General features: G+C 45.2%; 1 non-coding gene across 1 annotated transcript; it reads right to left on the bottom strand.

The window, feature by feature from the left end:
* Window positions 1-22301: 22301 nt before the first annotated feature.
* Window positions 22302-22408, bottom strand: LOC133774033 (U6 spliceosomal RNA). Its single transcript, XR_009868014.1, has one exon. It is a non-coding gene; the product is annotated as a U6 spliceosomal RNA (small nuclear RNA).
* Window positions 22409-22743: the final 335 nt, after the last annotated feature.

The following is a 22743-nucleotide window of genomic DNA, read 5'->3' as shown; positions in this document are numbered from 1 at the left end:
CCTTTTTTTTAAAATGTTTTATTTTATTTGAAGGTCAGAGAGACAGAGGCAGACAAAAAAGAGCTCCAAATGTCCACAACAGCCAGGACAGGGAGGATGGATCAGAAGGTGAGAGACCAAAACTCATTATGGGTCTCCCACATATGTGGCGGGGACCCAAGTACTTGAGCCACCACCCACTGGTTCCCAGGGTGCACATCAGCAGGAAGTTGGAATTGGAAGTGGAGCTGGGACTTGAACTCAGCATTCTGGTATGAGGTGCAGGCCTCCCAAGCAGTGTTTTATAGGTTATCCTTTAGACTGTAAACTCTAACATGACAGGGTTGTAGCTGTGATTTTTTTTTTAATAGAAATTTATTTAATGGGACTCTCCTGTAATTCTAACCAGCCTATTGCAAATTAATCTTTCCATAAAGATCTGAAAAAATTCAGCTTTTTTTCTGGCCTGTATGTTTTGTTTTCTCTTGTTTAATTTTGGGTTGGTTTTAAAGAGCTGGTCTTCCCTTGAGGGCACATTGGTGGCAAGACCAAACCAACCAATTCCTATTGATCAAGCATGATGCTGTGTGCAGAAGACACGTAATAAAGGCGACTGTTGTTGCTGACAGCACTCTAAAGTTGGAAGTTCGGATGTGGCCAGTAACACCATGGGCAGGGATACTGCACACAAATATGAGCTCCATGAAGTGGTGGGGGTGAACCCAACATCCTCATCTCCATCCTTGATATTGCCGATTTCCATGCAGTGTTCAACAAGAGCCATATCAAACTACTTACTTTAAGATCTCCTAAAATGGAGCTGAATTACCTTTCTGATTATACCACCCTCCTCCTGAACTTCTTTCTCTCTTTCTTTTGCTCTCCTTTTTTTTTCACCCTCTCAAACCACAACAAGGGAAGATTGATAGCTGGAATGGAAAAACCCATGGTGTGGTCTAGGCTGGGGTGGGGGAGATCCTCCTTCCTCATCTGTTTGTTTAACGATAAAGAGGCCCTTTCAGTTCACATGGAGTCCAGCAATTTAACCATAAACCATATTAATGGATGCCAGAAAGTACCTACTCTCCTGGGCTGCCTGGGGTGGACATGAATCTTGGGTTTTGACCACTCAGGGCCAAGTTTCCCCAAACTCCTCCATTTAAATGCTTATTGGAGTGTCTCACACCCTGTGGATTAAAATATTTTTTTTTATTTTCTAATTTTAAAAGTCTCTTGTATTTCCAACATACAGATCCTGGAATTTGAGATCTGCCAATAACACTCCCTATTCCAAAGAGAAAAGTCATTTTTTTTCCTTACTGGAATTTTTTTTATTCCTTCCCACCCACCCCACCCCCATTTCTCATTTCCTCAGGAAACCATTTAGCTGGAGACAGAGGGAGAGTTTTCCAGCACACTTCCCCCAGCCCCATGGACTCATGCACACCCAGATAGCCATCTAGCACCGAGAACCTATGCGGCAATAAAGCTGACCTTGTCCATAAAGATTTGGGTCTTCAGTGTGGCAAAGACAGCCTTCATCTGCCTTCTTCCAGGCTATCACCAGCTAATCTCTGGAACACCTGGAGGTAGCTAGGTTGGGCTAGGCATGTTCATCTTTTGCTCTAGTCTGTCAATCAGTGGACAAAGAGCCATTAGGGGCTTTCCATGATGTCCCTGGACACAGGGCTCCTGGTGGATTTTTTGGAGGACTGTAAGGTGGGAACTCCTGTTGGCTTTAGAACGAATTCTGGGAATGTGTTGCTACTCTTTTGTTAAACAAATATTTGAGAACTTTACCAGGTACTGTACCATGTTTCATGTGCTGGAGATATAATAGTGGACAGGACAGACAGGGTGCCCATTCATAAGTTTATTTTCTTTCTGCTTTCCAGGAGGAGAGATGTGTTGAGTAGAGAAGGTAAAATCAAGAGTAGGGCCGGCGCCGTGGCTTAACAGGCTAATCCTCCGCCTTGTGGTGCAGGCACACCGGGTTCTAGTCCCGGTCGGGGCACCAGATTCTATCCCGGTTGCCCCTCTTCCAGGCCAGCTCTCTGCTATGGCCCAGGAGTGCAGTGGAGGATGGCCCAAGTCCTTGGGCCCTGCACCCCATGGGAGACCAGGAAAAAGCACCTGGCTCCTGGCTTCAGATCAGCACGATGCGCCGGCTGCTGCGGCCATTGGAGGGTGAACCAGCGGCAAAAAGGAAGACCTTTCTCTCTGTCTCTCTCTCTCTCACTATCCACTCTGCCTGTCAAAAAATAAAATAAAATAAACAAAACAAAACAAAAAACAAAGAGTACACAGGTGAGACTCAAGGATGAAAATGAATGAACAAAGTATATTTATTTTAATGCTTATTTTAGTGATAAGTGCTATGAAGAAATCAAATGACATTTTAGAATAGTGATGAATTTCCTTTCTGCCTGAATCATTTAAAAGTCTCCAAGAGTCCTTCTGCAGTCTCCAGCCCTTTGGCGTCTCCTGCCCTGACTTTAGGCTCTGAGAGTCTTATTGGTGGACACCTTTGTCTAGTCCAGAGCAAGGGCTCTGCATTTTTCTCTGAAGATAGAATGTCAAACCTTTCGTGAGCAAAATCTGGGGTCTCTGGCACTCATCAGCTCCTGGACCCAGTGTGCTGAGATGTAGAAGACTGGAAGTCAGGAGAAGGCTTCACAAACCTTTCCACCTCATGGCCTCCAACACATGGAGAGAGTCTCAACTATTTGAGTGGCAAAGAACAAATGAATAGAATAGAATTATCTCCAGCTGCAAGAAGAATGTTACCTTTACCTAAGAGAGACGCCGTGTTCTTCTTCACGACTCATCAAGTCTGTTGGGATCAAACCTAATGGAAGTCCAAATCCCAGGAGTGTTGGATGCTTCCAGGAAAGACCAACTTTTCATTCTGGCAGCCAACACTCATCTTCTCAGAGCTGTGGGAAATTGTTTCCATTGCTTCTGCATTTGTATTCTTGCTTTGCTTTTGGTTAAAAAAACAAATTATCAGTTTGCAGGGAAGCCTTCAGGAATTGGAGGGTTGGGGTGTTTATTGGAATCAAGCAAAAGTCCTCTTAAGACTGAGCTTACACTCTGCTTAGCAACCACCAGATGTCAGCAACTCATCTGATTTCGGTTCCCCAGCAAAGGGAAAGACAAGTCATGAGGTAGGGAAGGGCGGCCTTCGGCAGACATTAGGCTTTTTTCAGTTTCAGGTGTGAGTTAAGGAAGTTGTTTATTGTTACTAAAGTGCTAATGGCTCCAGCAGGAAGGGAGTATGAGGGTAAGACACTCAAACACATTCCTATGATGGAATACTTGGACTAACACTTTGATTTTTTTTTTTTTTTTTTTTTTTTTTTTTGGTGAGCACCATTTACCATCAGAGAACCAAAGATACTTCATTGAGAGGATTTTTAAGTGCAAAGGCAGCTAAATGTATAGATTTGCATTCAGGTTGTTTTATCTATTTATCTATCTTGAAGATTCTTGATAGAATTGTGATAAATACTCTGTTAGAAGGGAAAGAGGAGTTTGAAAAGCACAAACATCATTACAAAGAGGAGGCCTAAACAGGGCACCACAAGGGACAGGAAGTAATTGGGAACAGCTCCTGTGATGGTTATTTATTTTGCAAAACTAGGTAGAGCCCTCAGTCTAATAAATGGGAGACAAAGTGCCTTTGGTGAATTAAACATCAACATAGCCACAAAGTGCCTTCAGCTCAGGGGTTTTATAGACCTGTCATAATGCAGACTTCAGTAAGCTGTGCCCAGGGTGCCAGTGCAATAAGATTACATTTGCTAACTGTTCTCCACTTCCCGAGAGCCCCTGTGGCAGAGGGGCTCTGTGCATTTTTTAGCCAACCTCAATGCATCTTCTCCCACTTTTCACTTTTATTCTTCTTGCTCCTGTTGTCGAGTCTCTGCTTCAAGGTCAAGTCCATGTCACTCTCTTCACTGCTGGGCAAGTCTCTAGTGTCCTCTGTGGCCAATGTCTCCGTGTAAAATCTGGTTTATGGTAAAATATGTGAGTCAACCCCCGTGGGCTGGCAGTGGATTTCTGACATTGGTGATGTCAAGTAGGCTGAGGGCAGGGGTCCAGTAGACTTTGTCAGTAACTTCTTCGTCGAGATGCAAGCTGTGCTAAAACCACCCAGTGACAAGTGGGACTTTGGTTCCTCTGAGTTTTCTTCCAGCCAGTTTCCCTGGCTGTCTCCTGAGATTGCTTTTACGCCTTTTAAATTGACCTGATGGTTCAAACTGTCCCCCTTCCCTAAAGCTTTCACCCATCACTCTGGCCTGATGTTATCTCACGTCTCTTAATTCCTAAAGCACTTGCCAAGGACCATATCTTTAGTTCTTTTAGTTAACAGCTTTGTTTTATCTGTTATGAATAATTATGTAGGTGCAATTAAATCAATCATTAACAGAACATAGAACATACATTATATTATATAGCCATCTATATTATGAAAGCCCATTTCTTCCACGTTGTCAAAATAGATTACAGATTTCTTGAAACTTAAAAATGATGTTTAACTGAGTGTTTTACAAGTAGTAGGGCGCATAATAGACACTTGTTACATGAAAGCAGAAATGCTGTGTTTGCTCACCTTAATTTATGCTGTCGTCCAGTATATGTCCGTGGAAGTAAGTTTCTAAGATAAATGGAAAGTGGAACTTGGAGCCCTCAGCCTTCCTCATTCGCTGCTCCTTTCGAGATCTGTAAATAAAGAAAGGCCCAGAGAAATTTCCCTGGTTCTACCTCCACCCCTTTCTTTGAAGGCTGTGGTTCTTGACAATGAGGAATGCCAAGCCTCAATTCCCCAAGGGTAATTTGACCTGCTAATTATATGCAAAGACTCAGATCCCTAAAAGAGGGCTTGACTTTGTTGTCACCTGGGAAATGTCAACAAATGACATTATCTCCCTTGGAGCAATCTCGGTGGCTTCTGGCTGGACAAGAAGGGTCAAGAGGAAAGCCAGGTGAGTCCAGGACCTCAGAGTCACCAGGGACTGGGATGGTGGGGCCTCTAATGACTTCCTGTCACTTTGTTCTTGTGGCTGAAATTTTGAAAATTCACCTCGATTATTTTATGCACCTTTTATTTCTTGAAAGAAACATTACTTTGCTGTTTTTAACTTGGAAATGCTCTAATGGGCATGTGCAGCATCTTAACATTTTTCTCATCAGCCGGACTAAGGCAACATCCAAAGCCACGTGTGTGCAGTGGGAGGCTAGCCCTTCTCTGCTGAACAGCACTGGTCCTTGGCCAGCTCTGGCCATCTATTGACTCTACCTCGCCAGGCTTGCTATGGGCTAGGTACATACCATATCACTGTACATAATCCTCAACACAACACTTAGGGAAATATTATTATTTTTGTTTAATAGAAAAAGAGAAAAATCAGAGAGATATGGAAATTTTCCCTGAGTTAAAGTATGGGGCAGGGTTGGTTTAAGTCTAAGCAAAATCTCAGAAGGCCTTAGAGGCTGGTCTTGATTTTACCATTCTCTGACTGTGTGACTTAGGAAAGACAATGCATAAAACTTCTATGAGTCCCTGATTTTTTCTTAAAATGAGGGGGATAGGCAAGATGGTATAGAAGTCCTCTGTACTATAATGTGGTCACTCACTGCCTGTGGTTATGGACCATTTGATGTGGCTGCTCTGAGTTGAGAAATGTTGTGAGCATACAATCACATTTAATTTCAAAAGCCTCATAGACAGAAAGTGAAATCTCAATGGCATTTTTTCTATTGATTACCTTTTTAATGATAATATTTTGTATATATCACAGGGAGTTACATAAACTATAACATCAAAATTGAGCTTACCGATGATTTATTTTTACTTTTAAAAATGTAGTTACTAGAAAACTTAAAATTAAGGGAGGCCCACGTTACATTTCTATTGGATCATACTTTCTAGACTTTTCTAGAAATCATCAAGCATTGACATTTCCTTATAGCTGCTTGGGTCTGGAGTTGGTGAGAAGAGTAGGAAATGAAGCTGTGGGGAAAGAGCAGGCTCTTCCAGAGCTCTATCCCTGGGAAAGGTCTAAGCTCCAGCCACTGGGGCCGAAACTGGCCATTCAGTTTGGATACAAATCAACTTGTAGTTGACAGCCTATTGATTAAACCAGCTGGTTTTACACTTTCCACTTGCACCTTCAGCAAGGACAACCACCCTCACATTCAGAGCTAAAATTCTCCATTTGTGTAATTGTATTTAATCCTTGCAGCAACTCCAAGGAAATAAAATTCCACTAGGCAGATTTCATGCATTTTAAAACTGACACTAGAGAGGTTAAATTACCCAAGGCATAGAACTAGTTAGTGATAGGGCTGGTTTCAAATAGAAATGTATCTGACTCAACAAGTTGTAATAATAATCATGGGGTAAGACTACCTATTCCAAATGCCTTCAGTGTTGCCAGTGGTAACCAGGTAGACAATAGGAAAAATGCACCTGCTTTGTGAGGAGAGTGGTGCTGTGAGACACCCCCCACCACCACCACCTCCAGCCCCTCAGGATGCCCCTGCTTCTGCTCAGGGATCATTTCTATCAGTCTCTGGGGCCGTCATTACCCATTGCTCAGGTGGAAGTGCTCCATGGGCTCTGCACCCTAGCAGTTTGGAGAGACTGTGTTCTCCAGGTTTTTCCGCTGAAGGCAGACAGCAGTGATGCAGATGCAGAGAATTATTTGCCACGTGCAAAGCTCCACCAACTGATGGGGGGCGGGAAGCAGGAAAGGTTGCCGGAATTTTCTAACCACTTCCACACATTCAGGTTCAGAGAATTAATGATTACATTTTTTTGAAAAAATGTGAAAACATTTGTTGGAGGATTGAGGGAGAGAGCAAAAGTGAGGGTTCCTATTCCTTTCTTCTGGTTCACTCCCCAGATACAAGTAACAGCTGAGGCTGGACCAAACTGAAGACAGGAAGTCAGTCTGGGTCTCCCACAGGGGGGCTGGAGGGATAGGAAGAAACTCAGTTACTTGAGTCATTCTCGGACTGTGCATTAGCAGGAAGTTGGAACCAGGAGCCAAAGCTAGAAGATGAACCCGGAGACTCTGATGTGAGACACAGGACACCTAACAAATAGGCCAAACACCTGCCTCTAGACTTTTCATATTATTATTTTTAAAAATTTATTTGGGAGGGAGCTAGAGAGAGAGAAAGAGAAATTTCATCCACTGGTTCATTCTCCAAATGTTTCCAACAAGGCCAGGCTATAGCCAGTAGCCAGAAACTTAATACAGGCCCCCTACATGGGTGACAGGAACCCAACTATCTGAGCCATCACTGCTGTCTCCCAGGGTCTGGAAAAGCAGAAGCTTTTGTCAGGAACTAGGGCAGGGAATCGAACCCAGAGACTCCAGTGTGGGATATGGATGTCTTAACCACTAGGCTAAAAGCATAATCTACAGATTAGGTTTTTCAATTCCTTCCAGTATATGATGCTATAGGTATTAGGTTCCAGTCAGGAGAGAGAAACTACACAGAAATTTGAGCATGAAAAAGTGACTCTAATAGGGAATTGGAATAATGAGGGATTGACTTGGAATGAGGAAAGAGAGCACTAAGAATATACACTTAGCAGATACAAGAAGCAGCCATTACACTTAGGGCTGAGATAGAGACCCAAGTAACATCTCCCTCCCATCACCCCTCTTCCAAGAGCTGAGATCCAGGTAGTGTTGGAAACAGCCCAGCTATGGCCCATTGGATGGACGAACGGTAGCTGCACTGATGGAATATGCTGGAAATTTGCCCTCTGGACTCGTTGACAATCCACTTGGTGGCAGGGAGAGCTGTTGGGAAGGAGAAGGCACCCGCTGTGATGTAATCCAAGGTGCAAGAGGGAGCTGCTGCATGGTAGCCAGACACCGCGGAAGCCTGGCATGGCGGGAGCTGGCTGCTCCGCTGGGGTGGGCGCATGCACTTAGGGGCAATGCCTGAGGAGCCACCTTTGCTTCAGCAACTGGCTGCTGGGCTGCCTGTGTGGGAGGAAGCCTGGGAGCTGTGCATTCTGCGGGAGCAGGGCTCTGCAGAAGCCGCGTGTGCCATGGGAGGCTGCAGACGGATAGCACCAGCACCGGTTGGAAATGCCCTTCCTGCACAATGTCTCCACCCTGATGCCACCTGCTGATCAGGATTAGCTGGCAGAAGGACAATCTCTAAAAGGCCCAGATCCACCTTTGCAGAGCAAGCTGTAAAGGGCGAATTTGGAGCTGAGAAGTGATACATGGATAACTGGTACACCATAGAAGAATGGTCTTTAAACTCTGGCCTACAGAAGAAGCAATACCTGGGAGGTACTTGTGAAAACCTCACTCGTGGACCCTCACACTCTGCCTCAGTGGATCTAGGGTTAGCCCCAGAGGTCACAGTTTTGACAGGTGTGCCAGGTAATCTTGATGGTTGATTTGTTACCAAGAATTTTCATTTGGGTAATTGCAATAGTCTTCTATCCCCTATTCCCTTCTTAACGTTGCATTATCTGTTTTTCACTTAGCAGCCAAATAATCCTTCTACAATAGAAGTTAGGATATGTCACTTTGCTGTTGAAATCCTCCAGTGGCTGTTCCCCCACTGGAGAAAAAGTTCAAGTCTTCATAAGGACCTGCATGATATAGGTGCCCACTATCCCCCTGCTACTCTTCTCCCACTTGTTCACTCTGCTGGGTCACACTGGCTTCCTGGTGTACCCCGCTCACCCCAGCATGAGGACACGTGCTATTAAGGTCCCTTCTTCCCGGGTTCTCCTCTGGGATTTCTGCAAAGAAATCATGCTCTCACTGGCTCTTGTCTTTGCTCAAACTTTCCCAACAAGTGCTTCCCTGACCTCCCTATTTAAAATTACAGCCCCCTCTGCCTGCCCCCAACTACCCTCAGGCCATTCCCATCCTCCTTCCCTGGTTGATTTTTTTCCCATGCCCTTGCCTCCGTCTCCCTCTTATGTGTCCTATTTACTCTCTTTGTCTTCAGTCTTGTCCCACTAGAAGTTAAACTCCACTTTGATCTGCTTTGTTCACTGCTGTGCTCTCTAGGGCCTTGGCCAGTGCCAGGGACCCTAGGTGCTCAGTGACTGTTCGTGGGATGAATGAAAGCAACCTGCACTTTGAGAATCTTCTCTATGGAGTCCCTGGGATGCGAGGCTGTTGTACTAGTGGCAGCTGAGGCCCTCAACAGGTTCTCAAACACTTAACAGTGTTCACACGTACACAAACACTGGCATGGGCCTTTTAAAGCAGCCGTCCCTCATGACGATGGTCTTCTAGAGCAGTGTAGATGCAGCAGATAAAAGAAACGCCTGCCCCTATTCAGAAGGCGGAGAAGCTGTCTAGTTTATTGAAACAGCACGTGGAGTTTGAGAGAGAGAAAATTTCAGGTCTTCAAAATGACAATTTGGGGGGACAGGAATTTGACCGAATGGTTAAGATGCTGCTTGGAATGCCTACCTTCTCTGTATCCGAGTGTCTGGGTTCAAGTCCTGGCTCCACATCCTGGCTCTGTATCCCAGTTGCACTCCTGATTGCTAATGCGCACCCTGGAAGTCTGTGATGATGGCTGAACATCTTGGGGCCCTGCCACTTACATGGGAGACCTGGACAGAGTTCCCAGCTCCTGGCTTCAGCCTGGCCGAGGCCTGGCTGTCATGGGCATTTGGGGAGTGAACCAGCTGAAGGGAGCTCTCCTTCTCTCTTTCTGCCTCTTAGATAAATGAGTTATTAAACACAAAATAATGTTTTTTTTTTAAACAAAGTCAGCATTCTCAGTTGTGTTCCTTCTAGAAGCCTCTGGATTTAGAAGACAAGGCACCAGGTAGCAGTAAAGAAGGTCTGTCTGTGTTCTTCCTAGAGCCAACCCTCTTTTTAAAATTTATTTATTTTATTTTTTGACAGGCAGAGTGGATAGTGAGAGAGAGAGACAGAGAGAAAGGTCTTCCTTTGCCGTTGGTTCACTGCGCTGATCCGAAGGCGGGAACCAGGTGCTTCTCCTGGTCTCCCAAGCGGGTGCAGGGCCCAAAGACTTGGGCCATCCTCCACTGCACTCCCGGGCCACAGCAGAGAGCTGGCCTGGAAGAGGGTCAACCGGGACAGAATCCGGCGCCCCGACCGGGACTAGAACCCAGTGTGCCGGTGCCGCAAAGTGGAGGATTAGCCTAGTGAGCCGCGGCGCCGGCCAGAGCCAACCCTCTTGTTCTTGGGGAAAGGAAGCACAGCTCTGATGGGCACTTCCTCCAGGCTCTGGAAATTGTCCTCTATCACATCCACATCAGCCCTCTCCTGCCCGCTCTTAACTCTGAAGGACTGAGTGAATTCCAAGTGTGGCCTTGCTGCGTGAGTCATATCCCCATTTCACATGACGTCCACCTTTTTTAGCCAAGGACATGTAAGAGCTTCTGGGTGAATTATTTAAGGAACAGGCAGAGAGTGCAAGAGAGAGATGAGAGGCACACCGTGAGATTCAAATTTGGCTCAGCAGAATGGGTTGGAGACAAGAAGATAACCTCAACACCTCATGCACACCTAAGACACGAGGGCCAACAGTATAGAACAAGATAGTAGTCCTGTTCTTGTACCAGAAATTGACAGAAAAAGAACATGTTGTGATTGTAAGAGGAGGAGGAAGAAAATAAGCCAGAGTTAGTGTACAGTTACTGGGGTTATTAGGTCTGGTGACGCAGTCCAGGCAGTTTAATGTTAGCATGAACACTTCATCTCATATTAAAACTTGCTAGCAAGGTATCAGCCACTTACGTGTCGTACTATTTGGCTGTTGAGATCACTCCTCATCTGGTTACAGGCGTGATGGTCTCCTAATCACCTGCTTTGTAAGAGTTCATGTAAGGCTGGAAAATGCATTTCCTCTTCTAAGAGATGGCGCAAGGTGTACTGAGTTCTGAGTGGTTCACATGGGAAACTCCAGGAGCCTAAAAAAAAATCACATTTGACTATTGTTTTATCATCTCTACTTATGAGATGATGAGAGATTTGTCTGTTCCAAAGAAAGCCAAATTAGGAAGAACAAGGAAGTAGAATGTGGATAACTGATTCTCTAGTGTCTCTATGAACCATGAAATAAGAAACGTGAAAGAGAGTACATAGATACATTCCTTCCCAAGGTCCAGTTCCCTTTTGGAGCCATCTCTTGTTTGCTGCACTTGCCTACACTGGTAACGGATGTGCCTGTAGATTGCCAAATCCAACGGCCCATTCTCAGGCTGTGTCATCTGGCAGCAGCATTTGAGAAGGCCCGTCACTCCCTTCCACTCGAAACACATCCTTTACCTGGCATAGACACCTCTCTCTCTGCTTATTCGTTTATCTCGCTGGCCGCTCCTTCCCAGCTCTTTTGTGGTTTTTGCTTCACCTCTTCCTGGTCCATCCTTGGAGAGCTTAGGGATTGAGTTAAGACCTCTTCTCTGTTGTAGCTCATCGCTGCCATGCAGGGTCATGGTTTCAAGTACCATTTGTCTACCAAGAAGCTCCCAGATTCTTATCTCAAGCCTAGACTAATCCTTGAATTAGGATAACAGACCACGTCTTACTTGACACCATCTTCTTTGATATCAAATAGGCATTTCCAATCTAACATTCCCCCAAATACACCCCTGATTTCTATACCCCTTAACATTTCTTCTGGTTTCTCCATCTTATTTAAAGGCAGCTTCCTCTTTCTAGTTGCTCAAGGCTGAAAAGTTTGCTGTTGTCCCTGACAGTGTTTCTCATACCCGGTGTCTGACCTGCCAGCCAATCCTGTTGGCTCTACCTTCATGGTAGGTCTATGTTTTACCACCTCTACCATCTTGATCCCAGCCAGCATGAGTCTCCTCAAGGTCACTGCTGAGCTTGCACCTGGTCCTTTTGCTTCAACCCTTGTTCCCTGATGGTCTCAGTAGTAGTTGGAGTGACACTTTGAAGATTTAATCACATCTGCCTGCTGAAAACCTTCCCAGGACTTTGCTTCTCTGGGTAAACAGCAGAGGCCCCCATCTGATCTGCTGTGGACCCAGCCAGCTCTCTCATGCAATCTACCGTTATCTCCCTCACTCGACTTCCACCACGCTGGTCCCTGACCTTCCTCAGACACACCAGTCCTTTCCCAGCTCACAACACATTTCACCCCGGAAAGTTCTTCGAAATGACTTAATGCTTGACTTCCTCATTTCTTCCAGGGTACTCAAATGTCACCTAACCTGTGAGGTCTTCCCTGACCCCCCTGAAAAGATAGCAATCTATCTTAACTAGATTTTGCCACATATTGGGGGGGGGGTGGGTAATGGCAAATAATAATACAACTCACCAGGTGTGTCTCCCTTTCCTGTCTCTCTGCTCCCTTCACTCTACCTGATTTTTTCCACTTCCTGGTTTGTGTCCACTTATTATGCGACATGTATGTAGGCACTTGTTTATTTATGTGTCTGTGCCCTACACTGAAATGGAAGTTCCTCAAGAGCAGAGGGACTGTTGGCTGTGGTCACTGCTGTGTTCTCGTTGCCTAGGATATCATCTGCCACAAAGAAAGCGTCCAGTACATAGTTGTTGAATGAATGAATATGCAAACAGAAAGCAGCGAATGGTAGATCAGATTGTGAATTTAGGAGGGATAGGTAGAAACGGCTGCCTTTGGAGAACTAGTTTGTGGAGATGGTGATGGCGTCTCTTTCCTTGGAGGACCTGCAGCTCAGAGGTTAAATGCTTCAAATACATGGTCAGTTTGGACTTGCACTTACTAGCTGTTTGCCTTTGGTCAAGGTATTTACCTTGGTGGGGCAGGTGCTGTGGCGTAGTGGGTAAAGCTGCCGCCTGCAGTGCCAGCATCCCATATGGACGCCGGCTCGAGTCCTGGCTGCTTCACTTCCAATCCAGCTCTCTGCTATGGCCTGGGAAAGCAGTAGAGGATGGCTCAAGTCCTTGGGCCTCTGCACCCACGTGGGAGACCGTTAATTATAAACTAAGGATAATTATAGAACCTACTTTAAGGTTACTATGAAGAAAAATACATTAAAATGTTTAGCACAATGCCTGTGCATAATAAGTGCTCAATAAACATTAAAATGTTTTTTTTTTTTTTGGAGTACAAAATAAAATGTTGGCTTGGATGTCCCCTAGAACATCAACAATGACTAGCCTGAGGTTTGGGATTGTGGATGATTTTTATTTTCTTCTTTTGGCTTCTCTTTTCATATTAAAAAAAATGCACCAGTATTATTTAATCTTGAAACAATTGAGAATTTTTTGCTTTAAAAGAATTAAACCACTGCAATTTGCTTTGCTAGGGTTGGGTCAAGTGGACCGGTCTGAATGTATCTGATGTTCTCCTCAGGTTCCTATCAGCCCTTTTATCCCTGCTATTTCTAAGCCAAAGGTAGGCACGTAAGAGCCGATGTTCTGAGGACAGGAGGTAGACAAGGCAAGAGCAAGAATGGATGCTCTTAGTTGTGAACTGAAGAGGTCTAGATGCTACAGGCTGGAGCTCCTGGGTCTGAGTTTCCATTTCATGGCTTGCGATGATTTTAACTTCAGGCAGCCTGTGCAGGGGAAAAAAAGAGAGCATAAACCAATTCCACTTGGTTTCCAGCATTGAAAATGCTCTCTACTGAGACAAAGTCTGAAAACAGGATGTTGAGACAGCTGTAGTCAGATGCACTGAAGCTAGATGCTCTAGAACGGCACTGTCGAATGGAAATGGAATAGGAGCCCAGAGTCATTGGCAGTTTTCTAGTTGCCAGTTTTCCAAAGGAGAGATCAAAGCAAGTGAAATTAACTTGAGGAGTAAATTTCATTGAATCCAGCATATCTATATTATCATTCCAACACGCAGTCAATGTACAAAAAATATTAATGAGGTTTTTTTTTTTTTGTATTTAGCCTTCAAAAGCTAGTGTGTTTTACGTTTACATGTTACATTTTATGTTGGGTTCAGGCTATAGCTAATTCCAAGTGCTCAGAGGCCTCAGTGCTGGGTATGGGAGCTGTAGACCGCCCAGTTACCCCTCCAGGAATGGAGGTTCCCAAGAGTGAGCCAAAGTTGTCTTTGTTTTCCCTTCTATCTTATCACTATCTCTTCTCAGAGGGCCTCCAATGTGTCTGGCCATTTCCTGCCAGGGTCATTCTCTGATGCTGCCAATCTTTCCCAGAAAAGGAGTGGTTCCTGGAAAAGATAGGGCCTGTTGAGAAACACAGAGGGGCAGGCAGCGAGCCATTCTGAGACTGCTCCCTTGTCCCAGAGACACCGAGGAGACCGCGTGTGGTGGTGGACGACTGGTGGACACGGCGTAGCTTGGGTTAGAAACCTTCAGATTAGCAGAGGGTCCCCAGGTCCCTGGAGAGCCAGACAAGTAGAAGTCTTGTGGTTTGGCTCCCTGCTGGGAAAGTGCCTCCATCCTGGCTCCTGGTTGTGGTTGTCCTGTTGCTCTTCTGTTCCTCTTCTCCAAACGAAAGGGAACATGAGATAAAGAAATATGTTTATCTTGCCTGCAGGCTGGACAAGTGCATTTGTCAGCTTGGAGCAGGGGTTTGAATGTGACCAGCTACTTCATCTGTCACAGGGGGACACTTATCTGTGTTTGGAAGATTTAATTTTTCCCAATAAAGAACTGTCTAAATAGGTCTAATGAGCCTTGAGGGCTCTCCTTTGCTTTCAGAGTTTGCAGCAAGCTGGGAACCCTCAGTGCACGCTGGGCGCTCAGGGCCTGTGCTGGCCGCCACGAGGCAGAGCGGGCAAAGGCCAGCCTCGTTCACGTTCTGGAGGCTGCACTTGGCCTTGGGATGCCCAAGTCCTCCCATCCCAGGGGCTTCCACTGGGGAATGATTAGTTAAGATGATTTTTTTCTTTATACGTATGATAATGTGCATAATCTTTTGTTTGTAGAGCTGGCAGAGTGCTCTCCAGTGCGGGAAAGGGCACGGTTAATAGATGTGAAAGCAAGAGTGACACCGGAGGCTGCCGGCTCCAAAGGAGACCAGCCTCTCCTCCACGACTCTCCAGCAGCTACCGTCTTTACTATTTTCTCTCTTTGTTTTATTAGGAGAGTTCCTGTCTAATTAAGTTCCTGCAGAGTGTGTGTGTGTGTGTCGTGTGCATGCGTGTGCGTGTGTGCGCGCACCAGGGTAGGGAGAATGAGAGAGGGGTGGTGGAATAAATGAAAATAAAGGAAGGAGGAAGAGAGAGGAGAAAGGGGGGAGTGAGGCGCAGAGGGGACATCATCAATGTCATTGCCAGGAAAGGCCCCAGAAGCTACAGCTGGGGAAAAAATGCAGTGGAGAGTGAAGTGACTCACCTGCAGCCATGCACGTGACTGATAGAGCCACGGAGCTCATCCACGGCTCTGTGCCCCCTGGAACTCCAGGAGGAAAAGGAGTAAAGAGTGACAGAGGCGGGGGCCTTTCAGGACATTGTGGGTTCTCGTTTCAGGGATGTGTCAACCATGCTGGCGCTTGGCAATGAAAAAATTCTCTCTTCCTGCCCTTCTGCACAGCCACCACCACCACAGTCCCAGCCCTGGCCATGCCTTCCAAACAAGGGTGCTCTTCTCTGGTCTGAGTTTGCAAATCAGATGGATAAGATCCAGCAACCAGAACCCCAGGTCCACATTTGTAATGCATTAAAAAACAAAGACTCCACATATTCACACATTTCCTTTGGGATCTCACGTGCTTCTTTCTTAGGTTCCTCATGTCAGTAGAACAAACTATACACACGCACATACACGTGTACACACAAATATATCACACATGCTGAGTGGAAGTGAAGTTGTTCATGTTATGATCCCAGCTCTGGCATGAGTTTGCTAACCTCTCTTACTCTTTGCTTCAGTTTTCTCTCCTGAGGAATGGGCAAGTTGGCCCCCTGACCTCTGACCTTTGAGGTCCTTTTTAACTTCCATTGCCAGGGGATGCAAAAGCAGACTGGTTTTGAGGAAAGAGCTTGGGCTCATTTAGTGGCTGTGAAACTAAGCAATTTAAAAGCTCTCTCTGGCCCCACTTTCCCCACTTGTGAAAAAAAATGCAGCTAATGTTTCTGTCCAGTAGAATTTTGAAGTAGAAGAGGGGCCAGCATTGTGGCATAGTGGGTAAAGCTGCTGCCTGCAGTGCCAGCATCCCATAAAAATGCCAGTTTGAGTCCTGGCTGCTTCACTTCAGATCCAGCTTTCTGCTATGCCTTGGGAAAGATGGCCCAAGTCCTTGGGCCCCTGTACCCATGGAAGAAACTCCAGGCTCCTGGCTTCAAATTGGCCCAGCTTGCTCTGGCCATTGTGGCCATTTAGGGAGTGAACCAGTGGATGGAAGACTTCTCTTTCTCTGCCTCTCTGTAATTTTGCCTATCAAATAAATAAATAAATAAATCTTTAAAAAATAGCTTTAGGTAGGAGTGATGTATATGAAGTGGTGGCCAGCAAGGTCTTGGGGTAGAGGAGAGAGGGTGTGTTTTTACTCTTTCTTTCTTTCTTTCTTTCTTTCTTTCTTTCTTTCTTTCTTTCTTTCTTTCTTTCTTTCTTCCTTCCTTCCTTCCTTCCTTCCTTCCTTCCTTCCTTCCTTCCTTCCTCCCTCCCTCCCTCCCTCCCTCCTTCCCTCCCTCCCTTACTTGCCTGTTTGTTTAATCCTCTGTTTTCAGGTGAGAGTCCAGTCTGAAGCTGGCTCATACCAGCTTGCCAAAGCTTACATGTCCATTGCTTCCCAGCTGTGCATTTACTGGGTCTCCTTATTGCCAGCAATTTTTCGTGGTTGGAATGTTTGCACTATGGGAATGGTCAGATGTTGAAAATCAGGCTTTTTCTCCTCCTTGAAAAGTTAGTTGTTGAATGTTACCAGCAATCCACTGGGAGTACCTTCCTAGTTTACTTTGATTGATTCTGATTTCTCTGGGTTTTAAGGATGTTATTCATGTAAGCAGTGGCTATAGATAGAGTTGCCAGAGGAGAAATACAGGACATCCAGTTACATTCTTTTTTTTCTAGTTTTTTTTTTTTTCTCAAAGAAACATTTTAGTTAAGGAATACAAACTTCATGCATTTCAGAAGTACGACTTTAGGAATATAGGGATTCCACCATACCCACCCTTCTACCCACACTCCCATCCCTCTTTCACCTCCCTCTCCCATTCCCAGTCCTATTCTCCAGTAAGATCCATTTTCAATTAACTTTATACACAGAAGACCAACTCTATACTAAGTAAAGAGTTTAACAATTTGCACAAAAAAAGAAAAAAAAAACTGTTCCTCAACAATTGAGACAAGGACTGCTCAGTCATTTCATCTTGAAGTTAATTTCACTTTTTTTTTTTAGAAACTTAATTGACTTTAAAGAAGCACCCAAGAATGATACATCTTTTATGAGCACTTAGACATAATTATAATACAACTCTTTGAGGACAGAGGTCCTTCATGGGAAGGAGAAGTTAGTGTACAGTGACTCCTGTGGTTAATTTAACAATTAACACTCTTATGTATTATGTCAGTGATCACTCGAGACTCTTGACATGAGCTGCCAAGGCTATGGAAGCCTTTTGAATCCACAAACTCCATCAGTATTTAGACAAGGCCATAAGCAAAGTGGAAGTTCTCGCTTCCCTTCCGAGAAAAGTGCATCCTTCTTTGATGACCACTTCTTTCCACTTGGGTCTCACCTACTGAGGTCCTTCGTGTAGGACACTCTTTGCCACAGCGTCTTGGCTTTCCAAACCTGAAATGCTTTCATGGGCTTTTCAACCACACCATAGTGCCTTTAGGGCTGATTCTGAGGTCAGAGTGCTAGTTAAAGCGATGAGCCAGTTACATTCTAATTGCAGATAAATGATGAATATTGTTTTAGGATCATGTCTCTTGCCAAATTGGAATGTAAATATACTTAAAATACTGTTGGTCATCTGAAATTGAAACTGAACTAGGTGCCTTGTATTTTTATTTGTTAAATCTACCCACCTTAGCTCTGGAAAAATCTGGTCCCACAAAGTGAAGGTCATGCCTTCCAAGACACTGATGGCCCAGGACAGAGTCTTGACCATACAACATTTGAAATCAGAAAGCTAGTTGGGAACTTTGTATGCTATGATCCTCATTATCATCATGGCCACTGTGATGGTGTGAAAGCTTCCTGCAAAGTTTGTGTGTGGGAGTCTTAATCCCCAGGACAACAGTGGTGGGAGGTGGAATCTGATAAGAGGTGATTATTAGGGTAGAGCCTTAACGAATGGGTTGTCATGACTGTGGGCATGGTTATCACAAGAGTGGATTTGTTCTAACAGCCAGTTTGGCCCTCTCTTGCTGTCTAGTTCTTGTCCTCCCTTGCCTTTCCACCTGCCACCTTGAGATGACGCAGCACAAAGACCCTCACCAGAAGCTGCTGCCATACTCTTGGACTTCCTGCCTCCCAGAAGCTTGAGCCAAATAAATCTTGGTTCTCTAGAAATGGCTCAGCTTCAGTGTTCTGTTACAGCAGCAGCAGATAGACTAAGATGACCCTCAACCCTTTATTCACCGTTGACTCAACAACTATCATGTGCCACTCACTGTTCTAGCTTCTGAGAGTTTAGCAGCAGACAAAACATAAAACCTCTTTTTTTCATAGAACTTCTCTCTGTTTTGGAGGGGAGACAGACAATCCATAAGAGAAAACAGTAAAAGACAGCGGAGGAGGGCCCTGTGGGAGGGGAGGGCACAGACCTTTCTGAAAAAGCATGTCCTGGATGGAGGCACCGGCAAGTGCAAGGCCTCCCTTCCACCCCTGCTTGAATCTTAGCAGTAGCCCAGGATGGAATGCACTGTCCTGACTCCCAGTCTGGGCTGGAGAAAAGTGAGGATTTGGGAGATTAAATGTCTTGTGCAGGTCAAGAAGTTATTCAATCAATGAGCATTTGCTCTCCTGCTCAGAAGTGTAAAGGGACTTAAAAGTGAATGAAAAAAAAAATGACATTGAAAGATAGGTTTGTTTTGGTGTGAAAATGATCGGGAATCCATGCATAGGGTTTTTCCTAATACACAGTTTCATGCATTTTTTTGATGCCTCCAGTTTTCAGAAAGGTGCTTCTGATTCTGTCTGCATTCCACCTGGCTTGGTCTGGGGCAGGCTCGCCACCTCCCACCCCCCACCCCCAACCAGCAGCAGGGCCACTGCGGGCCAGTGAGGCTGGTGTGGCATCCACCTGGCTTGTGGCTGCCTGAGCAGCCTGTCTCCACCAGGAAGCTGGTGACTGTGGGGGCAGGGCTGGCAGCGACCCCCCAGGTCCCACTGAGGATGTTGACCTTGCACCTGAAAAGGATACATTGTTTTCAAACAAGGCTTCCTATTCCTGCCAGATAAACGGAGGCATTAACAATGTGCCCAGGTTGTAAAATGTTGGCCCAGGTTTCTAGTTTTTTAGCAGGGAACTTTCTGTCAACAGAGTGGCCTTTTCCTTTCCATTCATAAGGCCCAGCTCTCCTTTCAGGGCTGGAGGTGGCCCCGGGGTGGGTAGAGACACACTCAGTCGGCTGAGCCTCCCGGGCCTTGATAACATTGTTATTCTTAGCAGTCTCTGGAATCCCTGTATTCACAGCAGCTCTGGCTGTCTGGGATCCATTACCTCTGGGGACCTGCCACCAGTGACTGAGACCATGCACCTGCGGGCTCCTCACTGGTTCTCCAACCCCAGTCCCACCTCCTCCGCACCCCTGGTGCTACCTTGACTCCTTGCTTCTACCTCAATGCCATTGCTGTGTGTCCACTCTCTCTCCTTTCCTTTCCCCTTCCAGGTTTCACTCAAAACTTCCCACACCCAAGATGCCCTCCCTACCGCTGTACACCTTGAGCACTGACTTCGCAACAACTCATGGCCTCTTATTTGCTGGTTTCTTCCTAAGAGAGATTTATGCTTGGCGTATGTTGTCACTGCAAAGTGAGTGCCCTGAAGTGTTTTCATGTGTCTTCACAGCCAGGTGGTCAGTGCAGACTCTTGGAGCCTAATGATCCCAGTGTGCAGTCCTTGAGGGTAGGAGAATATCTCTTTCCCCACATTAGGGATTAAATATTTGCAGTCAAGTGTGTAAAGTGCACTAATCTTGAGTGCACAGCCCAATGTACACACACACATACACACACACAGAGTTGATAACCAATACCCAGATCAGTTGCTGAGATAACCAGTTTTGACATCAGTGAAATGGCTTAAACGCCTTTTCATCCCACATAGCAAATTCTTGATAGACTTATTTATTTGTTTATTTGAGAGGCAAACACACACACACACACACACACACACTACAATAGCCAGGACTGGGCCAGCCCAAAGTTGGGAGCTGGGAACTCAGTCCAGGTCTCTCACGTGAGTTGAAGGAACCCAGCTACTTGAGCCATCACTACTGCCTCCCAGAGCCTCACACTGGTGGGAAGGAAGCTGGAGTCAGGAGCCTGCAGCCTGGGCTGAGTCTTGAACCCAGGGACTCTGTTCAACATGGGATGCGAGCATCTTAACCTGTGTCTTAGCTGCCAGAGCAAGCACCCATCCTGATCAATGCATTTTAAAATTAAACCCTATTATGTTGTGTACCCAGTGATTGCTTCGGAGAGCTGTGCTCAGTTGGCTGGTTGAGGTCTGTGCTTGGTTCTTAATGAGTTAACCGAGTTAGCCTGGGGTTGTATTTCAGTAGCTTTGCTTGATGCTGGATTTAAACACAGTGGAAACCCAGTTAAGGGCAGTGCTGTTCAGTATATCAGTATGCCCACTGAGCCAAGGAGACCCATTTATTTTTAATTGAATTAAATTGCTCACAAAATGAAAGTAGCATACTTTCATTAATATTTAATTACATACAGTGTTAAACAATGATTACAAAGAAAACTTTGCAGCTTTTTTTGTCTCTGCTTTTTTATTACTTTGTTGAATGAGATACTTTTATTGGCTGTCTTATGCTTGAAATTTTAAGGGCCCTACTCTTGTACCACTTGAAAAGTGCTTAATTGGCATAACTCAGCTGAGTGAGGTAGTAGGTTGGCTGTGATGTTGGCATTGTGTGTATGTGATTGTGTGTACACATATATTTGCTATAGCTTCAATCACTGGGCTAAAAATGGATATTAGTGGGTACAATCAGGGCCTTTGGCAAAGAGGACCTACATTATGGATATCTTAAGGTAAACCAACCATGCCCACCCCTTCAGCAATCTCTGTGTAAACTGAGAAATGACATTACTTTTGTAAGAGGCCATCCTAAAGGAAAGAGAATTCCATTTTGCATGACAGCTTATTTCTGCTTACTATCAATTTGATCTCATATTGTAAAGCAGTGATTCTCAAACTTTGGAGTATCTAGGAATTCCTTAAAGTGCTTGTTAAGAAACAGATTCTTTGGTCACATGACTAGAAATTTTAACTCAGTGGAATCTGCATTTTCTGCAAGCATCTACCATATTGGTTCTGATGCAGATGGTTGGAACATGACACTTGGAGATATTTCATCACGAAGGTAGAGCACAGCATTGAAGAGATCATCTCATCTAGTTTCTCATACTAAGTATCACATAGAACCTTATTAGATAAATAAAAAGAAAAAGATTGCTGCTGTGATTAAAACAATGATGGGGTCTCACGGTTCCCATTTCGCTCTTGTTTCCTCTTGGCCTCAGAACCAAAGCACTTGGAGGTACAGTCTGGAAATGCCTCAGTTAATGCTAATGTCAGTGTTGACTGGTTAGGTAAATTTATAACATCATGTAGGAGTTGTCTCAGAGGTGTCCAGAGATAATGTAGCTTCTGGGAGAAGTGGTGCAGAATCCCTGTCGTAGAGGGATTGGAAGCAGTCATAGGCTGCCACAGCAAAGATAGTCACCTGTTCATTCATTTATTCATTCATTCAACAAAATGTACTGAATGACCATGATGCAGTGGACCTCAGGCTGGCACTGAGGATCCAGCAGTAGTGGGTGACACAGACACGGTCCCTGTCCTCTCGAGATTTGTGTCCTGCCGGGGAGATAGAGACGGCAGATACGCAAGCAAACACATCAAGGTTATGGACAACATAAAGCAGCCATGGGTTCGCCAGAGAAGGTCTCCCAGAAGAGGTGATATTTGAGTGGATACCTGAATGATGAGAGAGAGGCCCCCTTGGGGAGAACCAAGGGCAGGGGCTTTGGTGCAGAAGTCCCAATACTTGGAGGTAGGAGTGAAGAAAAGATAGAAGGCAGGAAAGCTGTAGCATAGAGAGCAAAAGTCCGATATGACATGTAGGTAGAGAGAGTAGCAGGGGCTAGGTCAGACTCCAAGGTCAGGAGTTTGGCTGCTATGGAGGCCATTCTAACTTTGGGTATGTCGTTGAGCAAGTGACCATGCTAGACTATGTTTGCATAAATTTGTGTGTCATCCTTGCACAGGTGCTGTGCTAACCTTCTCTGTATCATTCCAATGTTAGTATATGTCCTGCTGAAACGAGCACATAGACTATATTTTCAAACTGATGCAACCACATCTTCCCTCTTCTATTTTTCTTCTGCAATGTGAGTTTCTCTCTCCCTTCTTCAAACAGTGAAGTTTTTTTTTTTCTCTACTATATCTTAAATCTGGGTGGGCCCTGTATCTGCTTTGAACAATAAAATCTGCATGAGTGATGCTCTGCAAGTTTCAGGCATGCCCGTCAATTGGCCTGGGAGAGTCTTGTTCCTACTCCTTGGAACATTCACTCTTGGGACCCTCACTTTTTTTTTTAAAGAATTTATTTATTTATTTGAGAGGTAGAGTTGCACAGAGAGAGGGAGAGGCAGGAAGGGAGAG

Source organism: Lepus europaeus, chromosome 14 (genome assembly GCF_033115175.1).
Source record: "Lepus europaeus isolate LE1 chromosome 14, mLepTim1.pri, whole genome shotgun sequence".
NCBI lineage: Eukaryota > Metazoa > Chordata > Mammalia > Lagomorpha > Leporidae > Lepus > Lepus europaeus.
Note: the sequence above shows the minus strand (reverse complement) of the source record. Positions and strands in the feature narration are given on the sequence as shown.